At 41.2% G+C, this 22263-nt stretch overlaps 2 protein-coding genes across 18 annotated transcripts in view; both read right to left on the reverse strand.

Moving 5' to 3' along the window:
- AP3B2 (adaptor related protein complex 3 subunit beta 2) overlaps positions 1-22263 on the reverse strand; it is a 66703-nt gene that overhangs the window by 43862 nt on the left and 578 nt on the right. For 11 of the 17 annotated variants that reach the window (XM_047846776.1, XM_047846782.1, XM_047846783.1 and 8 more), the window contains exon 2: positions 22131-22193. The gene's annotated coding sequence lies outside the window, so the exon portion shown is untranslated. Of the gene's footprint in view, positions 1-7691; positions 8061-11250; positions 12723-22130; positions 22194-22263 lie in introns of those variants that run through there. The other 6 variants (XM_047846791.1, XM_047846787.1, XM_047846785.1 and 3 more) reach the window with 2 other exon arrangements.
- The window catches only part of FSD2 (fibronectin type III and SPRY domain containing 2), a 58784-nt gene continuing 52359 nt past the window's right edge, over positions 15839-22263 (reverse strand). Inside the window, exons 18-19 of the transcript XR_007149641.1 lie at positions 17234-17241; positions 15839-15849 (exon numbers count right to left, since the gene is read on the reverse strand). The gene's annotated coding sequence lies outside the window, so the exon portion shown is untranslated. The remainder of the gene's footprint in view (positions 15850-17233; positions 17242-22263) is intronic.

Genomic DNA, 22263 nt, shown 5'->3' on the forward strand with positions numbered 1-22263 from the left:
GTTATGACCTCTTGGTCCATGGGTTTGAGCCCCGCATCAGACTCTGTACTGACAGCTCAGAGCCTGGAGCCTGCTTTGAATTCTGTGTCTCCCTCTCTCTGCCCCTCCCCTACTCGCACTCTCTCTCTCTCTCTCTCTCTCTCTCAAACATCAAAATAAACATTAAAGAAACTTAACAAAAAAATCACCTCATATCCATGAAACAGTCACTCCTGATTCCCCTCTCCCCTCAGCTCCCCAGTAACCACTAATCTGCCTTTATGGATTTGCTTATTCTGGACATTTCATATGAATGGAATTATATCATCTGTGACCTTTTATGTCTGGCTTCTTTCACTTAGCATGTTTTCAAGATTTCATCCATGTGTAGCATTTGTTTTTATGAACATCCTTGTTTTTATGGTCAAATAATATTGCATTGTATGAATATACCATATTTTGTTTATCCATGTATCAGTTGACGGGCATTTGGGTTGTTCCCACTGTTGGAGTATTATGAGTAATTCTGTTATGCATATTCATGTACCGGTTTTTGTTGGAGCATATGTTTTTAGTTCTCTTGGATCTATATCTAGGAGTAGATTGCTGCATCATATGATAATTCTATGTTTTGAGGAACCATCCAACTATTTTCCAAAGCAAATGCACCATCTTACATTCCTATCAGCAATGTTCCAGTTTCTCCACATTCTCACTAACACTTGTATTGTCTTTTTTCATTACAGCAATCCTAGTAGGAGTGAAGTGGTATCTAACTGTGGTTTTGATGTGCATTTCTCTAATGACAAATGATGTTGAGCATCTTCTCATGTACTTCCTGGCCATTTGTAGATCTTTGTTGGAGAAGGTCTATTCAATACCTTTCGCCATTTTTAATTAGGCTGTTTCAATTTTTAGGTTGTAAGAATTCCTTATATATCATGGATACTAGACCTTTATCCAATTGTAGTCTGTAAATATTTTCTCCCACTCTGTGTATTGTCTTTTCACTCTCTTGATATACATATTGACACATAAAAGTTTTTCACTTTGGTATAGTTCAATTGATCTATTTTTTATTTTGTTGCTTGTGCTTTTGATGTCATAGCTAAGAAACTATTGCATTATACAAAGTCACAAAGATTTACACCTATGTTTTAAGAGTTTTCTAACTTAAGCTCTTACAGTTAGGCCTTGTATCCACTGAGTTAATTTTTGTATATGGTATAAGGCAGGGATCTAATTCATTCTCTTGCATGTGGATTTTCAGTTTTTTGAGCACCATTTGTGGAAATCATCTTTTCCCCATTGTGTGATCTTGGGACTTCTGTTGAAAATCCATAGGCCATAGTTGATGATTTTACTTCTGGAATCTCGATTCTATTCCACTGATCTACATGTTTATCCTTATGCTAACAGCACACTATCTGGATTATTGTAGATTTGTAGTAGGCTTGAAATAGGGAAATGTGAGTTCTCCATCTTTGATCTTTTTAAAGACTGTTTTGGCTATTTAAGGTCCCTTGCAATTCCATATGAATTTTAAAATCTGCTTGTCCATTTTTCTTTTTTAAGTTTACTTATTTTGAGACAGAGAGAGAATCGCAAGCGGGCTTTGCACTGTCAGCATGGAGCCTGATGTGGGGCTTAAACTCATGAACGTGTTGAGATCATAACCCAAGCTGATATCAAGAGTCAGACGCTCAACTGGCCTGGCCACCCGTGCACCCCTGCTTGTCCATTTCTTAAAAAAAAAAAAAAAAAGGCATCTGGGATTTTGCTTGGGATTGTGTTGAACTTTTAGATCAATTTGGGGAGTAATGCCATCTTATTATTGTCTTCCAATCCATGAAAATGGGATGTCTTTCTATTTATTTAGGTCTTCCTTAATTTCTTTCAACAATATTTTGTGGTTTTCAGTGTATAAGTCCTGTAGTTCTCTGTAAAAAGATAATCCCTAAGGATTCTTTTTGATACTACTGTAAATGAAACTGTTTTCTAAATTTCATTTTCAAATTTTTCACTTAGTTTACAGAAATACAAATGATTTTTGTACATTAATCTTATATCCTGAAACCTTGCTGAATTTGGTTTTAGCTATTAGGTGTGTGTGTGTGTGTGTGTGTGTGTGTGTGTGTGTGTGTCTTTAGAATTTCCTATATATAAATCAGGTCACTTTTTTTTTTAAAGTAGGCTTCACACCCAGCATGGAGCTCAGTGCGGGGCTTGAACTCACAACACTGAGATCAAGACCTGAGCTGAGATCAACAGTCAGACGCTTAACCGACTGAGCCACCCAGGCGCCCCATGTCTTCTTTAAATAGAGGCAGTTTTATTTTCTCCTTTCTAATCTAGATGCCTTTTTCTTTCATAATTGCCCTGCCTGGAATCTCCAGTACAATGCTGAATAAGGATGGCAAGAACAAACGTGCCTGTTTTATTCACAATCTTAAGAGGAAAGCTTTTAGTCCTTCATCGTTAAGTAGGATGTTACCTGTGGATAGGGTTTTTGTATGCGTGTGTGGTAAAACATACATAACATAGGATTTACCATTTTAACTATTTTTAAAAAATGTTTATTTATTTTGAGAAAGAGAGAGAGAAAGAATCTCAAGCAGACTCTATGCTGTCTGAGCCCATCGTAGGGCTTGAGCTCATGAACTCTGAAATCATGACCTGAGCCAAAAAAAAAAAAAAAAAAAAAAGTCAGATGCTTAACCAATTGAGCCACCCAGGCACCACACCATTTTAACCATTTTTAAGTGTGTAAGTTCAGTGGCATGAAGTACATTCATACTGTCATGCAACCATCATCACCATCCATCTCCAGAACATTTTCATCATCCCAACGCGAAACAACCAACAATCTCTGTCATAGTCCCCACCTCACTTCATGAGGCCGTTTTAACAATATAAAAAGCAAAGGCAATCCAGTAACAATAACAACAATAAACCTTATAGGCCAATCTTTCTTATGAACATAGATGCAGAAACTGTCTTCTAAAAAATAATTAGCAATAATGTATTAAAACCATGATCAATTTGGGTTTATTCTGAAAAGTCAGGCATGGACTAAAATAGAAAAGCTATTAGAATAAATCACTGCAGATTATGAAAAGCCATATAGTAAATCTCATTAAGTACATAAAAACATTGACTAAAGGTTAACATCTATGATAACAGCTTTTAAGCAAGCTGGAAATGGAAAAGAACTTACCTAGTAAAGGTTATCGTGGCAAATACATTTAATAGCAAAGTGTCAGAGCTTCTCATGGGCTGAATTGTGTCCCACAAAAATTAATATGCTGAAGTTCAAACCAATATCTCAGAACGTGCCCTTATTTGGAAATGGGGTCATTACAGATGTAATTAGTTAATAGGAGGCCATTAGGGTGAGTCCTAATCCCATAGAACTGGTGTCCTCACAAAGAGGAAATGTGGACACAGAGGCAGACAACCACACAGTGAGAACGTCACATGAACATGAAGGCAGAAGTCAGGGTGATGTGTCTACAGCCTAGTAACACCAAAAGTTGCCAATAAATCACCAGAGGCTACAGGAGAGGCATGGAACAGATTGCCCCTCACAGTCTCAGAAGGAACCAGTCCTGCTGACCCCCGGCTCTTGGACTTCCAGGCTCCAGAAATGCGAGATGACAAATTCCTATTATTTAAGCCACCCAATTTGTGGTACCTCGTTACAGCAGCAAATATAGCTTCCTTTCAAAATCAGAACAAGACAAGGATGCCTGCTATCACTGCTTCTAGTCAACAATGTACTGAAGATGTTAGTGTGAGGGAGGAAAAAATTCTCTTCTACCCTCTTAGGGTCACTGGCTGGACCGAAGAATTAAAACTAATATAAAAAAGATTAGCGGGAGAAAAGCATACAAATGTTATTACATTTTTACATGTACAAGGGGGCCTTCACAAAAGAATGGAGACCTGGAAAAGTGACCAGGGAGGGAAGCTTTAAGTCTTTTAGACAAAGAAATACTAAATTTGTCACGAATTGACCAGACAAAGGGATCTGGGCTAAGTGTTAGTAAACGGTAAATGTGAGATAACAGAAAGGACATATATTGGTCCCTGTCCCTCATTCCTGACGCAGCACTCCTAAAGTCCTTTTGTGGATTCCTATGTGGTAAGAGAACTACAAGTATTTTGTTTTGATCTTTGGCCTTTGACTCCACTTCCTAAATCCCTCGGATCCCTTCACAAGTGATAGCAACGTCTTTTGTTCTAATGAGGTGAATCTTGGTGGCCTTCCGGAGGGGGGCTGGTCACCCCACAAGACCAGGCTATGGTTAGAAGCTCGGACATTTCAGCCCCATCTCTCATTCTCCACAGAGAGGAAAGGGCTTGAAAATGGAGTTAATTATATGTATAACTTATTTTTATTTAAAATATTTCTATTTCTATTTAGGGGTGCCTGGGTGGTTCAGCAGGTTAAGTATCTGACTCTTGATTTCGGCTCAGGTCATGATTTCACAGTTCGTGGGATCAAGCACAGAGCCTACTTGGGATTCTCTCTCCCTCCCTCTGCCCCTCCCCTGCCTGTTCTCTCTCTCTCCCTCTCAAAATAAACTTAAAAATATATTTATACTTAACATAATTTATATATTATATATTTTTGTATATTAAAGTATATATTCTCTATATGCCTATAATCATTTATAACAAATCATTATTACTCTTATGTAAACCATCATACTAGATATATTAAATCCTAGGTGTCAGACATATTAACTTAGCGTTTGTAACTACCCAACACGTAGACGGGAAGAAGCCTTATATACCACGGAGAGAATGTGATCTATCTCGTAGTCCCCTAAGGAGCTACTGGAATAGGAATTTTGTAATTAAATAAGTTCTAGAGAATTACTAGTGGCCAGTGTGAGAGATAATGGAAACTGGGAAAGCAGGCTTTTGGGGATGGCTGGATGAAGGCAAATGGATTAAGAGATCAATGTGTTAACTAAGGCCGTGCCAGGCACAATAAGAAGAGACATAAAGGAGAGACTGAGGTGACTGACACTTGAGAATCCTTGTAATTGGGTTGTGCCCGGACATCCTTTCAAATCTCCCTTCCTAATCAAAGTCGGTTAAGGGTCAAAGTTTCTTCTACTCCAGTTCTTGATTCATGTCCAAGGGTAAATACCACCTTATACTCTTTCAAAGTGCTAGAACATTAACTTACTTGATCCTCTCAAAGAATAAGTACAGACAAGCATTTTAGAATGACTTTAAAGGGTCTCTTTCAAGGTTCGAAGGGCACAGCCAGGACCAAACCCCAAATGTTCTGATGGTTGAACCTCATGGGTAACAATGCAGAGAAACTACAGTCCATTTGGTTGATCGGGCTGTTGAGAGAGCACAACATACACCTTCATGAGGTTTCGGTCCTAGCTTGTTACAGATAAAGCTTCATTTCTAGCTTTCATTTCATCTCTATCCAGAATCATTCCAAGAGAAGACATTTAGAGGCCTTCAAATCAGGAAGATCATCACCAGTATCTTCCTCAATAGTCAGGTGGGACTTCTTTTTTTAATTTGAGAGAGAGGATGAACAGAGGAGAGGCACAGAGGGAAAGAGAGAGAATTCTAAGGAGGCTCCATGCCCAGTGTGGAGTTTGACTCGGGGCTCAATTCCACAACCCTGGGACCATGAGCTGAGTTGAAATCAAGAGCAGATGCTCAACTGACTCACCAGGCACCCTGGTGGGACTTCACAGCATCCAAACAAACCTGCGGAGTTTGTTCTCACCAAGTGACCCTTCTCATAGCCTCTCAAGCACAGAGGATTTGTCTATCCCCTTATCTTGATTGAGTTACTCTCCTCACCCCACCGTTGGCTCCTGCCTCCAGTGGAATGCCAGGAACACCCCACTGCCCAGCCAAGGAACAAGCTAAAGCAAGTAAAAACCACCTTTCCTCTACAACAGTGTTATATCACAAACAACTGCCGTCACTTGGTCTTTTCAAAAGAGAATGAGCTTTTATCTGTATGTAACTAACCGTGAATGTATGTGTATCTGAATAGACTGATTCATCTGTGTTGAACTTGGGGAAACCTTCAGGGTGCTTCTGTGGAATTCCTGCATTTGCTTTTGTGGCTCTGAGGTCTCAGGAGGACAGAGAACTCCTTACCATCCTGGATCTTCTCTGCACACATATGAGAACATCTGAATGCTAAAATTCTGAATGTTTGGGTTTTGAGTGAAATGAGGGATCCTGGAGTCTGAGAGGTAGGTTTTACATTTGTTTAATAAGTGTATCTCCTCTTCTTAAAGCCCATTAACTATTTGTTATCGACCTGGCTTTACTGGCCAGTCTACCGGAGGGAGGAACAAAGGGAGGGGATTGTCCACTGCAACCCCCAGAGGACACTGTCAGCATGACGGGCCGCTGTAAGACTGTGACCACCTTTTCACTGGAGACATTCTCCAGAGGCAACAGCTGGGACTTACCTGAGTATGCACAGGTTAAGCCTTATACAAATGTGCCCCCCTTTCAGGCTCCAAGGTACTCTGGGCCACCTTTGTATTTGTGAGATTTTTGTTTGTGGTTAAGAACAGAGGCAGACTTGTCACAATCAGAAGTGCAAAACGTCCCTCAAACATTCAGTGAAGACACACAGGTAAGCAATGACCCAAAATAAAGTCTTGAAAGTAATGAGAAAAACCGTATGTGAACCCAAAATGGAGTACCCTGTGAAAATCTTAAAAAAGACAAACCTAGAATAAATAAAGCTTATAGTACACATACACTATTTATTGCACCGAAGAAATAGTTTAAGGGGTGCCTGGGTGGCTCAGTGGGTTGAGCGTCCGACTTCAGCTCAGGTCATGATCTCACGGTTGGTGGGTTCAAGCCCCACGTCGGGCTCTGTACTGACGGCTCAGGGCCTGGAGCCTGCTTCGGATTCTGTGTCTCCCTCTCTCTCTGCCTCTCCCCTGCTCACGCTCTCTCTCCCTCTCTCTCTTGAAAATAAACATTAAAAAAATAGTTTAAGCAGAAATTTTCCCTCTAATCCTATTTGACACACAGCTCACAACTCCACCTCTGTTTTGTGAAAACTGTCAGACTCCAACAAAACATGGACAGAGGAGCAAAGGGCCAAGAGCGACTAAGGGACTCTTGAGAATAAGGTTAGACGACTTATCCCACTGGATACCAAGTCCAAAGCTATAGTAATGAAGACAGTATGGTACTGGTGCAAGATTAAACAAAATGACCGACAGAACAGATTGGGGGTCCCAGAAACGTTGCAGAACCGATTATTTTAAAATTTTATCTGAGCTGGGGTGGCTCAGTCGGTTAAGCATCTGACTTTAGCTCAGGGCATGACTTGCGGTTTGTGAGTTTGAGACCCTGTGGGGCTCTCTGCTGACTGCGCAGAGCCCGCTTCAGATCCTCTGTGCCCCCTTCTTCCTGTCCCTCCCCTGCTCTCTCTCAAAAGCAAATACACATTAAAAAAATTACCACTTGGAGCGAAGAGGAGATAATTTGTCCATTTCGTTATCACAGAAACAAGTTAAATAAAACAATGAAAAAATATTAAGAGAAAACATTTGCCTCCCACCACTGTTTATACTCCAGGTTCATGAAGGGGTGGGTATCACTAACTGGTAGCTGAAGTCACAGATAGGACTTTCTAGATGTTTCTGCTCAGTTAAGGAGGTGACACCACAGGATACAATGATCCATACCTTACTCCAAACAGAAATCAAGAAGAACTCTGTTTCAGTTTTGTAGTGACATATGAACAGCTTGGGTCTTTCTAAAAAAATGTCAGGTTTTGTTTCAGAAAAAAATACACACGTAGCTGCCATGCTCTTCCATTTCTTCAAGGAGATCTAGGTTCCCGTTTGGTGCTATTTTCCTTGTGCCTGAATGACTTCGATATTTGTCGTAGGGAGGGTATGCTGCTATGTCTTTAGTATGTCTGAGTAAGTCTTGGGGCACCTGGGTGGCTCAGTTGGTTAAGTGTCTGACTCTTGATTTCAGTTCAGGTCATAATCCCAGGATTGTGAGATCGAGCCTCGTGTCTGGTTGTGCACCGGCAGCATGGAGCCTGCTTAAGACTCTCTCTGTCCCTCTCTTCTGCTCACATGTGCCCTCTAAAAAAAAAAAAAAAAAAAAAAAAAATTTAAAGTCTTCATTTCACCTGTTTTTGAAATAAGGTATAGAATTGGTATAGCAGTCTAACTTGGCTGTTTTCTTTTGTTCTTCTATATGTAGGATCTGCCCCTATCCACACCCCTTGACCCTGACAGCTTTCAGATTTTTTTCACTGGTTTAAAAAATTTTGATTATGATGTGGTTGGTATATATTTTTGTGTATTTCTTGTTCTTGGGTGCTCACTGAGCTTCAATCTATAGGTTTATAATATTCATCCATTTGGGAAAACTGTGGTCGTTATTTCTTCAAATATATCCTCCCCTCTTTCTTATCTCTTTTAGGAATTCAAATTACAAGTATATTAGGCCATTCGAAGTTATCTGATAGCTGATACTGTTCAGCCTGCTAATCATTGATAAGATGCTAGACATTGTGAATTTTATTTTTATTTTAGAGAGAGAGCATGTGCAAGTGGGGGAGGGGCAGAGTTAGAAAGAATCTTAAGCAGGCTCCACACTCAGCATGGAGCTCAATGCGGGCTTGATCCCATGACCCTTGGATGATGACCTGAGGCAAAAGCAAGAGCTGGATGCTCAACAGACTGAATCACCCAAATGACTCTACACCCAATGTGGGGCTTGAACTCACAACCCTGAGATCAAGAGTCACGTGCTCTTCTGACCGAGCCAGCCGGGCCAGACAGTGTGAATTTTACATTAACTGCCGGATATTTTTGTTCCTACAAAATTGTTAGAGCTTTGAAGCAGTTTTAAGATGTAGTTATTTGGAAACTGATCCTTTTCTGATCTTAGTTTTAAGATTTGTTGGGTGGGACTAGAACTGTATTTAGCCTAAGGATAATTATTCCCCACTAATGAAGCAGGACCTTTAAAAAAAATGCTTATTTATTTATTTAGAGAGAGAGAGACAGTGCTAGCTTCGGCAGCACATATACTAAAATTGGAACGATACAGAGAAGATTAGAGAGACAGAGAGAGAGAGAGAGAGAGAGACAGACAGACAGACAGACAAAGAATCCCAAGCAGGCTCCATGCTGTCAGCACAGAGCCTGACACAGGGCTTGATCTCATGAACTGTGAGATCATGACCTGAGCCAAAATCAAGGGTTGGATGCTTAACCGACCGAGCCACCCAGGCGCCCCAAAGCAAGACTTTCAGTACTCTTTCAGTACTCTCCCCAATGCCTAATGGGTTTTTCCAGTCTTGGTGGTGGGAACAGGTGCTATTTTGGGCCCTGTAGCACTGATGTCAAACCCTCTCAGGTTGTTCTTTTTCTGGCATCAGGTTTCCTCACACACGAGCTGATCAGTACTCTGTCAACACTCAGTATGAACCGTCTGCCGATCTCTACATTTACCTACCCAGTCCTCTCCTCCACGGCTCGCTGTCCCGTAAACTCTGGCTGCCTTGGTCTCCTGAGACTCTCAGCACTGTGTCTTCAACTCAGTGAGTCCACTGAGGCTACCCCCCCCCCCCCGCCCCAAACTATTTTACACTGCTTTTCTCATTTCAATACTTTAGTTTGATACAACAGTAGATGGACCTCTTGACTTTTTAAAATATTTATTTATTTAGAGAGACGGGGCAGGGGGAAGGGGTAGAGAGGGGGGAGAGAAAAGAGAAAGGGAGAGAAAGAATCCCAAGCAGGCTCCATGCTGTCAGTGCAGAGCCTGTTGTGGGGCTTGATCTCATGAACCATGAGATCATGACCTGTGGCAAAATCAAGAGCCTGACGCTTAACCTAATGAGCCACCCAGGTGCCCTGGATCTGTTGACTTCTATATGAGGAAATCATCTTCCAACTTTTGTGCACCTCTTTTATCCTTATTGGTTATATTACTTTGATCTTTACACAGTGGAGTTATTTTTGTTTCCTGTATTTTATATAGAGATTCTGAAATTTCAAATTGAGTATATAGCATTTGAGATTGTACTTCTGTATGATTCACTGCAGAACCAAGGAATTAGATCCATAGAGAAAGAAATGTAACCCTCTGTCACTAAACTTGTGCCACACGCACAAAAATGACCACTTCAAGGATCAAGGTCAAATCGGATCTTTTTACACTCTAGCAGTTGCTGATAATCATGCTACACTTTAGTTTTTGTACTCGGACTAACATGTCCTTATAAAACTCTGCTTTCCCTGGAGTTTCTAATAACCTTTTATTTGACAAAACAAAGCATATGCTATTTCCTCTTTTGGTGATGATCATCCAGCCTCTTACTTTTCCTGTTTAACAGGAATCCGCTTTTTCTTTCAAGGAATTCTGATCCTTTGGTATCCTGTTCTAATGTGAACCCGTTATTTTTCAGGCTTGCTACATAGCTGATATCCTAGGATTTTTTTTTCCACCGCATTCCTAGGGTGGAGTCCTTTTTACTAGATGTCTTATTCTCTCCAAAGTATACTAAGTAATTGCACAAAGATGTAGATGTGAAGTAAATGTGAATTTTTGCATATCTGAGATATCTTTTTCAATTTTCTACTTAATTGTTTGGGTGTCAAATTCTGTATCAAAAACGCTGTCTGGACCTTGAACGTCTGCTGCAGTATCTTCTAGCACACATTTCTGCTGACCAGAAAACAGATGCCAGTCTGATTCTCACTCCTTCTTAGGTAACTTCTGTTTTCCTTCTCTGAATGCTTTCAGGCTATTATCTTTAGTATTCCAAAATCTTGCAAGGATTTGCAGTGTGTGTGTGTGAGAGAGACAGACAGACAGACTATGCTTAAATTCACTATGCTTAGCAACTTTTCAGTAAAAAAGATGTGTATCTCTAATTATCCAAACTATCATCCTTCTATGATTTCTTTTCCTCCATTTTTTCCCGATTTTTTCCTTCTTAAATTCTTTCAGTTATCTGGTAGATTTATAGACTGACGTTTTAGCTTTTTTCTAATTATCTTTTTGGGAAAACTTTATTTTTTATTCCAGTATTAGTAAATGTTTATTTTGACAATCATCTTAAATTTCTAACCACTCTTTTTCATTATTCCTTTTCCATGGTAACCTATTCTTGATTTATGGTGCAGTATCTTCAAATCTTTCTGTAGATACTAACTGAAGTTTTTCACTTACTCTCTTGGGCCAGCTCTTTGCTCAATAAGGTCTTTTTCTTACCTGCCATTGGTTTTCTTCGGGTGTAGTAAATCTCAGTTGAACATTTAAAAGAAATTACATAAAAACAAAGGACCCAGCTTCTGGGTGGCTGGCTGAGTCTCTTCTGCCACTGGGAGTTCAAATTCTCCAGAATTCTCCAGCGGGCCTCCTCGAGGAACGGGAAGGACAACGTGAGGTACGCACTCATATGGGACTATCAAATGGGAGACTTCACTTATGGGTACACGGGCAGAGAGCAGGAAGGAGGAGCCTTCCAAATGCCCAAGTGAGAAGGGCTTTCCTTCGCTGCAAACTGGGGCCCTCCTCAAGCAGCTCATTCACGTTTCTTCCAGGAACAGTCCTCCAGCTTTTGTTTGCATGTAGGTTTAGTTGAGTGACGGCTGCAGCGAACCTGGTCATTCTGCATCAACCAGCACTAGGTCCTGTCCTTCAGTTACCCTTTCCTATTAATCCTGTTGCCGCTCTGTTTGCTGCTCTTAGTCTGCCCCTCTTGGAGATATTCCTGGGAAGAAAGACTTCACACCTGCTAAGTTCACACTTGTAAAACTTCCAGGCTATAGTTTGTACTCTAGTGTATCTCCTAGTAAGTTCCCAGCTCATTACCACTGTGGGGAAAACAATCAGTCCAGGAAGTAGTGAAGAATCCTGGTGAACATCTCAGGCAGCAGGGGGGGAAGAGACCCCAAGAGTCTCTGATCAACAGTCTTTATCACATGTGTTTGTATGTTGCAGTTTTATGGCCTGTGTTTAAAATCATCAAACTCTCCCCCTAAGTAAATGATCATCTAGTCACCCCAAAGTTCCCAGGAGGTTTTCCTTCCAGAGGAAAATGACTTTAATCAGAAAATTAAAATATTCCAAATCTCCTCTCCCTTCTATTTACATTCATTTATAGTCTAGAATTTTTACACCTGTCTTGCCAAATTGTTTAATTACAATCAATCTCTCAAAATAAAATCCCCTCTAATAACTGTAAACCTTGAGCTTATTAGCCTAAAAATGAAGGCTGGACCTTAAACTTTGGTGGACAGACCAGATCCTCTCCTGGGCCCTGGTTTGAATGGTCAGACTGGCACCCACTGGCCACACATATTGCATATTACCAACACTCTTTTGGAGATAATGTGGCTTTATAGATTATATGGATATTTTACACAGAAATATTAAAATGAGTCACTGAAATAATATTAATAAACAAGCATATGAAATTGTTCACATACAGAACAAATAAACCTTAAAATAGTTGGTATTAATCTAAGGAAGTTGTGGGTTGAAACATTTTAATTTTTCTCATAATACCCTAATACTGATTTACTAACCAAAAAGGAAGCACTTTTACACAATGAGAAAACTCTCAAGAATCAGGGGGACTTTGGGGTGCCTGGGTGGCTCAGTCGGTTAAGCGTCCGACTTCAGCTCAGGTCATGATCTCACAGTCCAGTTTGGGCCCTGCGTCGGGCTCTGTGCTGACAGCTCAGAGCCTGGAGCCTGCTTCGCATTCTGTCTCTCCCTCTCTCTCTGCCCCTCCCCTGCCCATGCTCTGTCTCTCTCTGTCTGAAAAATAAATAAAAACATTAAAAAAATTTTTAATTAAAAAAAAAAAGAATCAGGGGGAATTTGGTGGAAGAAAAACTAGTATTAGAACGATGACAAGACTTATTCAGGGGTGCCTGGATGGCTCAGTCAGTTGAGCGTCTGACTTCAGCTCAGGTCATGATCTCTCAGTCTGTGAGTTCGAGCCCCGCGTCGGGCTCTGTGCTGACAGCTCGGAGCTTGGAGCTTGGAGCCTGCTTTGGATTCTGTGTCTCCCTCTCTCTCTCTGCCCCTCCCCTGCTCATGCTCTGTCTCTTCCTCTCAAAAATGAATAAATGTTAAAAAAAAAAATTAAAAAAAAATAAAAAGACTTATTCAAAACTCCACTAGAAAAAACGCGTCATTCAGAACTGAACCTTTTCTAAATAGATACTGACTCCAGCTTTCTCATCCATTAACAGAATCCCTACATTCTAAATGCCACCTAGATGGAACACTGCAGAACACAGTCTGCATCGTATCCTGCATTTTATAGTCAGAATGACTCAAAGCCTCACAGGAGCTTCATTCCATAATATTCCACAAAATTAGCAGTCAAATTCAGGTGGATCAAGTTCTTGCTCCTTGGGAAAACACTAGTTCACTGCTGTTTTCCAATGAGGAACAGTCTAGAAGGCAAACACAGTCACAAGAGAAGCGTGGAGGTCAGTCACTGTGTGTTCTGTACTTCACCTGCATTCCAAACACACCTCGTGCTCTATCATCATGACTCCTTTTATTTCTCACCTACAACTCCAGGCTGCACTCTCAGTGATAACAAAACTGTATGGGGTTTTTGAGGTTTTTTTACACTTTTTTTGAAAGATGATTTTGTGATTTAGGAAATTCTGTACTTCTCTTTTTTTAATGTTTACTTATATTTTTGAGAGAAGAGACAGAGCAAGAGCACGAGCGGCAAAGGAGCAGAGAGAGAGGGAGACACAGAATCCAAAGCAGGCTCCAGGCTCCGAGCTGGCAGCACAGAGCCCGGCGCAGGGCTCTGACCCACAAACAGTGAGATCATGACCTGAGCTCAAGTCGGACGCTTATCGACCGAGCCACCCAGGCACCCTACAAAACTGTATGTTTTAATCAGCTCAGGCCGCTCTAACAAAATACCAATGAACTGCTGGCTCAAACGACAGACACTTAATTCTTACGGTTCTAGAGGCTGCAAGTTGTAAGATCAGAGGGCCAGCATCACTGAGTTTTGCTGGACTCTCCTCCGGGTTTGCAGACTGCTTCCTTCCTGTCTCCTCACAAGGTTGCGGAGGAGAGACCTCTGGTGTCTTTTCTCATAAAGGCACTAATCCCTTCATAAGGTCCTCCCTCTCCTGACCTCATTTAAACTAGCTATCTCCCAGAGCACCTGGGTGGCTGAGTTGGTTAAGCACTGGACCCCAGCTTGGGTTATGATCTCAAGGTTCGTGAGTTCGAGCCCCGCTTCGGGCTCTGTGCTGACAGCTCAGAGCCTGGAGCCTGTTTCAGATTCTGTGTCTCCCTCTCTCTCTGACCCTCCCCCGTTCATGCTCTGTTTTCTCTGTTTCAAAAATAAACGCTAAAAAAATTTTTTTTTTAAATAATAAAACATTTCAAGCAAGCACACAAACAACATATACATTTTTGGGGGAGAGGGCACATTTCAGTCCATTGTACCTACTCAAGAGTGTCCCTTCTTATAACAGTTAATGATTGCAGTAACAAACATAATTCGAGAGCTTGTTCTGTGCCGGCACTGTGTCACATGCAGGTGAGGGAACCGGGCGTAGTTCTTTAGCTAGACTAGGGTCACAGCTGGTACGCTGTCGTAGCGCTAAGATTTTCGCCCAGGCAGCCTAACAGTAAAGCTCAAACTCCTAATTCTCTCCCTGTTCTGCCTTAACTAGAGGAAAAATGATTTTGAGATCTGAACAAGTGAATTCAGGAATTTACTATTTTAGTTATCACACTTTTGAACTGGGTACAGAAGGGCTCCAAATATCAAAATGATTCTTTTGATAACTACTCATAAGAAAATAAACCAGACAGGGGCGCCTGGATGGCTCAGTCAGTTAAGTGTCCGACTTCATAGACCCGAGGTTCTTGAGTTCGAGCCCCGTGTCAGACTCTGTGCTTACAGCTCTGAGCCTGGAACCGGCATCGGATTCTGTGTCTTCCTCTCTCTCTGTTCTCCCGCTTGCACCCTGTCTCTGTCTCTCTCAAAAATAAATAAAGATTAAAATAAATTAAAAAAAAAGAAACCAGACCCCCCCTCTCCCCACCCAAAAAAAAATGCAGACAACAGAGACTAAGAGGAAAGCACAACTCTGAGGAGTTTACAAACACCAGTGTGAAAGGGGTGACTCTCTGAATGCCAATCAGATGAGACACACATCACAGAAAGCAACCAGAAGTGATGACCTATCAAACTGGCCAAGCAGGAAATGACAAGTGATGTATCTATCACTCCCAGGGTCCAGTGAGGGCCTAGGGAACCAGCATGGTCAAATACTGCTGGTGAATATTTATCTGCATTCCTTCCAGAGAGGAAATTTGAAAATACACGTTTAAAGCTTCTCGTATGTGTTCTCCTCACCAAGTAAACGTGGCTACTTAAAAACGTCAAGATGTACGCAAAAGTTTATGTATAAGGGCAGTCATGATACTGCTTCACAGATCAATTTATATATATTCTGGTAGGTAAAACACGCTATTTTTTAAAAAGTTGAGAAAACACAGAGATTTTTAAAGAGACAGAAACAAAGAGCTTTGGATATTACTTGCCAGAATTAACCAGTGTTATAATTGGGCTCTTCTCTCGGTCACGTATATATACCTATACTTTCATAACTCGTTGCTTTGTAACTTATTTATTTTCAATGCTTATTTCAAGAGAGAGCATGTGTGTGTATGAGTACGCAAGCAGGGAAGGGGTAGAGGGAGAGAGAATCCCAAGCAGGCTCCACACTGGCAGTACAGAGCCTGATGTGGGGCTTGATCTCATGAACCAGGAGATCATGACCTGAGCTGAAAACAAAGAGTCAGATGCTTAACTGACTGAGCCACCCAGGCACTCCTGAAACTTTTTTTTTTTTTTTAAGTCATCTTGGCAAGTTATTGATGCCAAAAATAGAGTCATGTCACTTTTAATGAATGCCTAGTATTTTGCTTCATGAAGAGCATATTTGAATCAACTCTTGATGGGCTTTTTTTTTTTTTTTTAGCATTTATTATTATTATTATTTTAGAAAGAGAGAGGAGAGTGCAAGTGGGGGAGAGAGGCAGAGGGAGAGAGAGAGATTTTTTTTTTTAATTTTTAAAAAATGTTTATCTTTGAGAGAGACAGAGTATGAGTGGAAGAGGAGCAGAGAGAGGGGGAGACACAGAATCCAAAGTAGCTCCAGGCTCCGAGCTGTCAGCACAGAGCCCGACGCAGGGCTTGAACTCCTCAACTGTGAGATCCTGCCCTGAGCCGAAACCAAGAGTCGGACGCTTAACCGGCCGAGCGACCCGGGCGCCCCGTCTGCACCACCTTTACTCATCCGGGTGTCACTCCTGTTCTCAGATTCTACTCAGCACCGAGAGAAATCAAACAAACACGGATTCAAGTTTACAGGTAACGAATTATGGGAACACTTTCCACAAAGCTCACGCAGTCACGGGGTAGAGGTAATTCTGCGTTTCCGCTTTGCTCCCTACAAAGCAAGTCTTCCAAGCCTGATGCCAACGTTTCTCTCACCACTCCAAGTCTCTGAGTTAGAGGACGGAAGGGAGGTGGATCACAGGAACTCAAACCCCACCACGTGATTCCCGACGGAGGCAGGAAGTAGAAAGAAGAGCCGCGGGAGGGAGGGAAGCGCCACTGGTCCGAACCTGCAGCCTCTTCCGTGGGAAACCGAGGGAAGCTGTGAAGAGGGCCCACCCGCTTTTGGTCCCGGAAGTCCCAGCCGGCTATCCCTGGAAGGACCAGAGACTAACATGAATGGAGATGTTCTGCCTCCTGTTCTCAAGCCCTCCCGAGCTCACCCTCTCGCCTCCAGGCTTCCAGTACCAACAACAACCTCCTCCCCTGCACCGCAAAAGCCCCAGCTGGGCCTCAGACCATATTAGCTTCTGGTAACGCAGAACTATAGGCGGGCAGCCCAGAGGCAGGATGTGAAGAGGCAGGCTGATTTCTGGCAGGGGAGAAAGGGAAAGCAAGGAGATAGCGGGCCTGGGTTTTAGTAACCTCAGAACCTTTCCCAGGACACCTGAAATACTTATGGAAGGAAAATAATCTTTACTAAGGCAAAGTCCAATAATCCACGACTTCCCGCAAATCCGCTTGTGATTTCCTCGAATAAAATTAGTATTTGACAACAGCGCTATCATGTTATGGCGAACTACTGTTTGACATCAACGTGACATTCAGTTTCCTTTTGAAACGTAAAACTGTACAAGCTCTAAGCCTCCATGCACCTGCAGATCCTCTCAGCACAACAGCTGGCTTCTGCATAGTTACTGCTAGGCTTTCCAGGTGAAAAAACTTACCCAGATTGATCATTTGTTACATGTACAATTTTTTCTTTTACTAGAAACGAACAGATTTAAAATAAAGAGGTGAGCTATGAGTTTACCAGACAGAAGTAAACAAAAGAAGGAATGGTAACATTAACATCAGATACGGGGAGGGGCACTTGGGTGGCTCAGTCGGTTGAGCATCGGTTGAGCACTCTTGATTTTGGCTCAGGTCATGATCCCAGGGTCATGGGATCAAGCCCTGTGCTGGGCTCCACAGTGTGGAGCCTGCTTAAGATTCTCTCTCCCTCTCTGCGTACCCCCCCCCCCCCACTTGCTCTCTCTCTCAAATTAAAAAACAAAAAAACAAAAACATCAGAGAAAGGGATATTGGTCAGACATAAGTTGAAAGCATTAAACAGGATAAAAAAGATCTTATAGAAGGCATAATTTACAAAGACAGGGCACAGTCTTGTATGAACCAGTGACGTAATGTTACATACATAAAAAGATCTTCCAGAAATGCAAAAAAGATTGTTTAAAATACATTTAAGGTGGAAATCTTAATCACACCTCTTCTAGAATTAGACTGACCTAGGAAATGTATCAGAGAACTAAATTCTAAAATCAATAAACCTGAGTAAACCTGATGAAACAGAGTCATAGAACTTAAAAAAAAAAATTTTTTTTTCATGTTTATTTCTTTTTGAGAGAGAGAAACAGAGCACAAGCAGGGGAGAGGCAGAGAGAGAGACACAGAATCTGAAGCAGGTTCCAGGCTCTGAGCTGCCAGCACAGAGCCCAAGAGGGGGCTCGAACTCACAGATCACAAGATCATGACCTGAGCCCAAGTGAGATGCTTAACTGACTGAGCCACCCAGGCACCCCCGCATAGAGCTTTTATTTATTTATGTACATACTTATTTATAGCATAGAACCTTTTAATTCTAAGTAGAAAATATACATATTTTAACACCCATGAAATGTGTAATCATTGATTATGTACTTGCCAAAGAAGAAAATCTTAACTAAAACATACCGAATGTAATTCTCTGGTCACCACAAAACTGGAAAATAATACAAACATGACCACCATCACACTGTGCACTTGAACTTACCCAGTGATGTATGTCAATTATCTCTCAATAAAACTGAAGAAAGAAATGGATTGAAAAGCTTAAGTATTTGAAAAAATGACATCCAATCCTGGATAACTCTTAGGTCAAAGAAAAAAATGACAACATATGTAAAAAGCAATGAAAAAGAGAACACTTTATACCAAAAACTATGGAACGAGTTGTATTTAGAGGCAAATTTATAGCCTTAAAATGTCTTCATCAAAAATGAAATAAAAATGAAAGAACTTAAAAAAATAAAGGCTCAGACTAATATTAAGAAATGGGAAAAGAACAAGAGAGTAGGACGAGGAACTGTGACAAAAACTTAAACTGGAAAACAGAAGACAGTAAGTAAGAGTTGAAAAGCATTCAAAAAGAGACAAATCCTCTTGCAAGCCTGGTTCAAGAAAAAAGAAAACAAAAATATGTAAGGTTAGGAATGAGAAAACAACCTCATGTGCAGAGCAGACTGTAAGAATCACAAGAGAATTCTATACACAATACAATGACAACTAATTTGGAAAATCTGTTGAAAATGGAGGACTTCCAAGCCTCCCCCACAGAAAAGTTGAATTTTAATTTTTTTTAATTTTTAGAGAAAGAGAGTGCGCGCCCAAGTTGGGGAGAGGGGCAGAGGGAGAGGGAGAATCTTAAGCAGGCTCCATGCTCAACACAGAGCCTGACATGGGGCTTGTTCCCATGACCTTGGGATCATGACCTGAGCCCAAATCAAGTCAGACACTCAACCAACTGAGCCACCCAAGCAACCCAAAAAGTTGACTTTTTAAATGATCACAGAAGAGAGTGGACACATTATATATAAATTCTACCATGTAAAACTACATCATATAATAGGATTTTGCAACTGATTTCTCTACTCAGTCTTAAAAGAGCAGATAATTCCAAAGTCACTTAAATTATTTCACAATGTAGTAAAATATAAAATGCTCCCTAAAGTTATTTTAAGGGATCTAGTATAATTTTAAATATCAACATCTGATTAATACAGTACCAAAAAAAGCTCCCCTTCGTGTCAGTCTCACTAATAAAAGATACATTCTATATAAAATATCAATAAATGGCACCCAACAGTGTATCCAAAGAATAATAAACTTGATCAAAGAGAATTACTTGGAGATTCTATCAGTATTTTAGCAGGTACTGTACCAAAACCTTTTAATTTATGATACACTGATATATTTAAAGCACTGAATTTTCCATACTGGAACATGAAATGTCCATTTACTCGCCCTTAATGTCTTTTAATGATATTTCATATTTCTCATAAAGAAGTCTCTTTTGTGCAGTGTATTCATATTGGGTTCTTCCCCCCCCCCCCATTTTATAACTGATATACAAAAAAATTTAAGTTTCTGTACTCATTTAGCCACTTTGCTGAACCTTTTAATTCTAATAATTTTGTAATTTCATTCTTTTCCATTTTCCAGAAACAAAATTACATTATCCAAAAATAACATTTTCATTTCTTCCTTTTTATCATTTTTATCTGTTCCCTGTTTTATTACTTTGGCTAGAAAGCTAGCACCATGTTGAATATTAGAAGTGGAAGTAAATATTCCATTTTTTCCTGAGTTTAAAGAGAATGCTTCTATTGTTTTATCATTTAAGTATGACATTTACCATAGATTTCTTTTACGTGCCTTTTATCAAGTTGCTGTTTGTCTATTCCCATTTTGCTAAGTGTTTTATTTATTTATTTTTGGGAGGTGGGGGAGAGAGGGAAGGAGACAGGGAGAGAGAAAACGAGCAGGCAGGGGCAAAGAGAGGAAGAATCTTAAGCAGGCTCCAGCACAGAGGCTGACACAGGCCTCAATCTCACAATCATGAGATCATGACCTGAGTGGAAATCAAGAGTCAGACGCTTAACTGACTAAGCCACCCAGGCACCCCTCCTATTTTGCTCAATGTTTTCTTTGAAATCAAAGCAGGTTTTGAATATTTGCAAAAAACACTTTACCGCTCGAGATGATCATATAGATCATACAGATTTAACCTCATATAAACTATTAATACAGTGATTTATAGCAACAGGCTTTCTAACGTTAAATCATTCCTGGGATAAAATCTTTCATTCCAGATGGCAGGCATGACTGAATTTGCTACTATTTTATTTTAGGGCTTTGTATTGATGGGAGTTGGGCAGTTTTTTCTTCTGGTGCTATCTCTGTCAGGTTTTGGCATTAAGGGGATGCTAACATTATGAGCTGAACAACTCTCCTTAATGGAAGCACTCCAGGAATAAGGGACAGCATGAGCAAAGGCCAGGATGAAAAAGCACAGGATATGCTCAGAGAATAGGATTTAAGACTTCTTTTTCTCTTTTTTAATGTTTATTTATTTTTGAGAGGGAGACAGAGCGTATGTGGGGGAAGGGCAGAGAGAGAGAGGGAGACACAGAATCTGAAACAGGCTCCAGGCTCTGAGCCGTCAGCAGAGCCTGATGCGGGGCTCAAACTCACAAACCGCAAGATCATGACCTGAGCTGAAGTCGGACACTTAACCGACTGAGCCACCCAGGTGCCCCAGGACTCAAGACTTCTTAAAATGGACTAAGTAACACCAAGTAGGTTTGACTCCAGTTGCTAATTAATCTTCAAGCACAACTCCTCTGCCAAAACACTTTGATATACTGCTCATTTTACATACACAACAGACTCCAAACGTTCAAGATCCTTCCTACTTTATTTTTAAAAAATTTTTGGGGCGCCTGGGTGGCGCAGTCGGTTAAGCGTCCGACTTCAGGCAGGTCACGATCTCGCGGTCCAGGAGTTCGAGCCCCGCGTCGGGCTCTGGGCTGACGGCTCAGAGCCTGGAGCCTGTTTCCGATTCTGTGCCTCCCTCTCTCTCTGCCCCTCCCCCGTTCGTGCTCTGTCTCTCTCTTTCAAAAATAAACATTAAAAAAAATTTTTTTTTCAACGTTTATTTATTTTTGGGACAGAGAGAGACAGAGCATGAACGGGGGAGGGGCAGAGAGAGAGGGAGGCACAGAATCGGAAACAGGCTCCAGGCTCTGAGCCGTCAGCCCAGAGCCCGACGCGGGGCTCGAACTCACGAGCCTAGCCGTGAGAACGTGACCTGAGCCGAAGTCGGACGCTCAACCGACGGAGCCACCCGGAGTGCCCCAAAATCCTTTCAACTTTAACCTATTTTACATTTCAACCTGTGCTTTCCTGTGATTTTTGTTTGCTTAGAATGCTATATATGATCTACAATGGCACATCCAAATCCTACCCACCTATCAAGGGAATAGTTCAAATGCCCATGAAAAGTTCTCAGATCCAATTGAACTATGTCTGAGATCACATGTGCTACAGCAAATTACATGTGCTACAGCTTTTGTAGCACAGCTACACATGTGCTACAGCTTTTGGCTTGCCAACTCCTTAAGCTCTCTGACAGCTATACTATGTTGGTCAGTGACACGCCCCCCTCCCCCAATTCACGACCTTCCCAGAACCTTAGAATGTGACTTTATCTGGTAATAGTTACTGTAAATGTAATTAGTTAAGATCAGGAGTAAGGTAGGCCCTTTGCCCAAGAGGGCTGTGTCCTTTTAAGAAGAAACACAGATACACAGAGAATAACACCATAGGAGAAACATAAAGAGATCCAAAAGATGCAGCTACAAGTCAAAGAACTCCTAGGATGGGTGCACAGCACCGGAAACTAGGAAAAGGCAAGGAAGTATTTTACCCAGAGTTTCAGAGGAAGCATGATCCTGCTGACACCTTCATTTCGGACTTCCTGGTTCCAGAACTGTAAGATAATAAACGCGTTGTTTTAAGCCACCCAATTTGCGATACTTGGTTATCACAGCCCTAGGAAA

The sequence above is a fragment of the Prionailurus viverrinus genome, unplaced genomic scaffold (genome assembly GCF_022837055.1).
Source record: "Prionailurus viverrinus isolate Anna unplaced genomic scaffold, UM_Priviv_1.0 scaffold_40, whole genome shotgun sequence".
Taxonomy (NCBI): domain Eukaryota; kingdom Metazoa; phylum Chordata; class Mammalia; order Carnivora; family Felidae; genus Prionailurus; species Prionailurus viverrinus.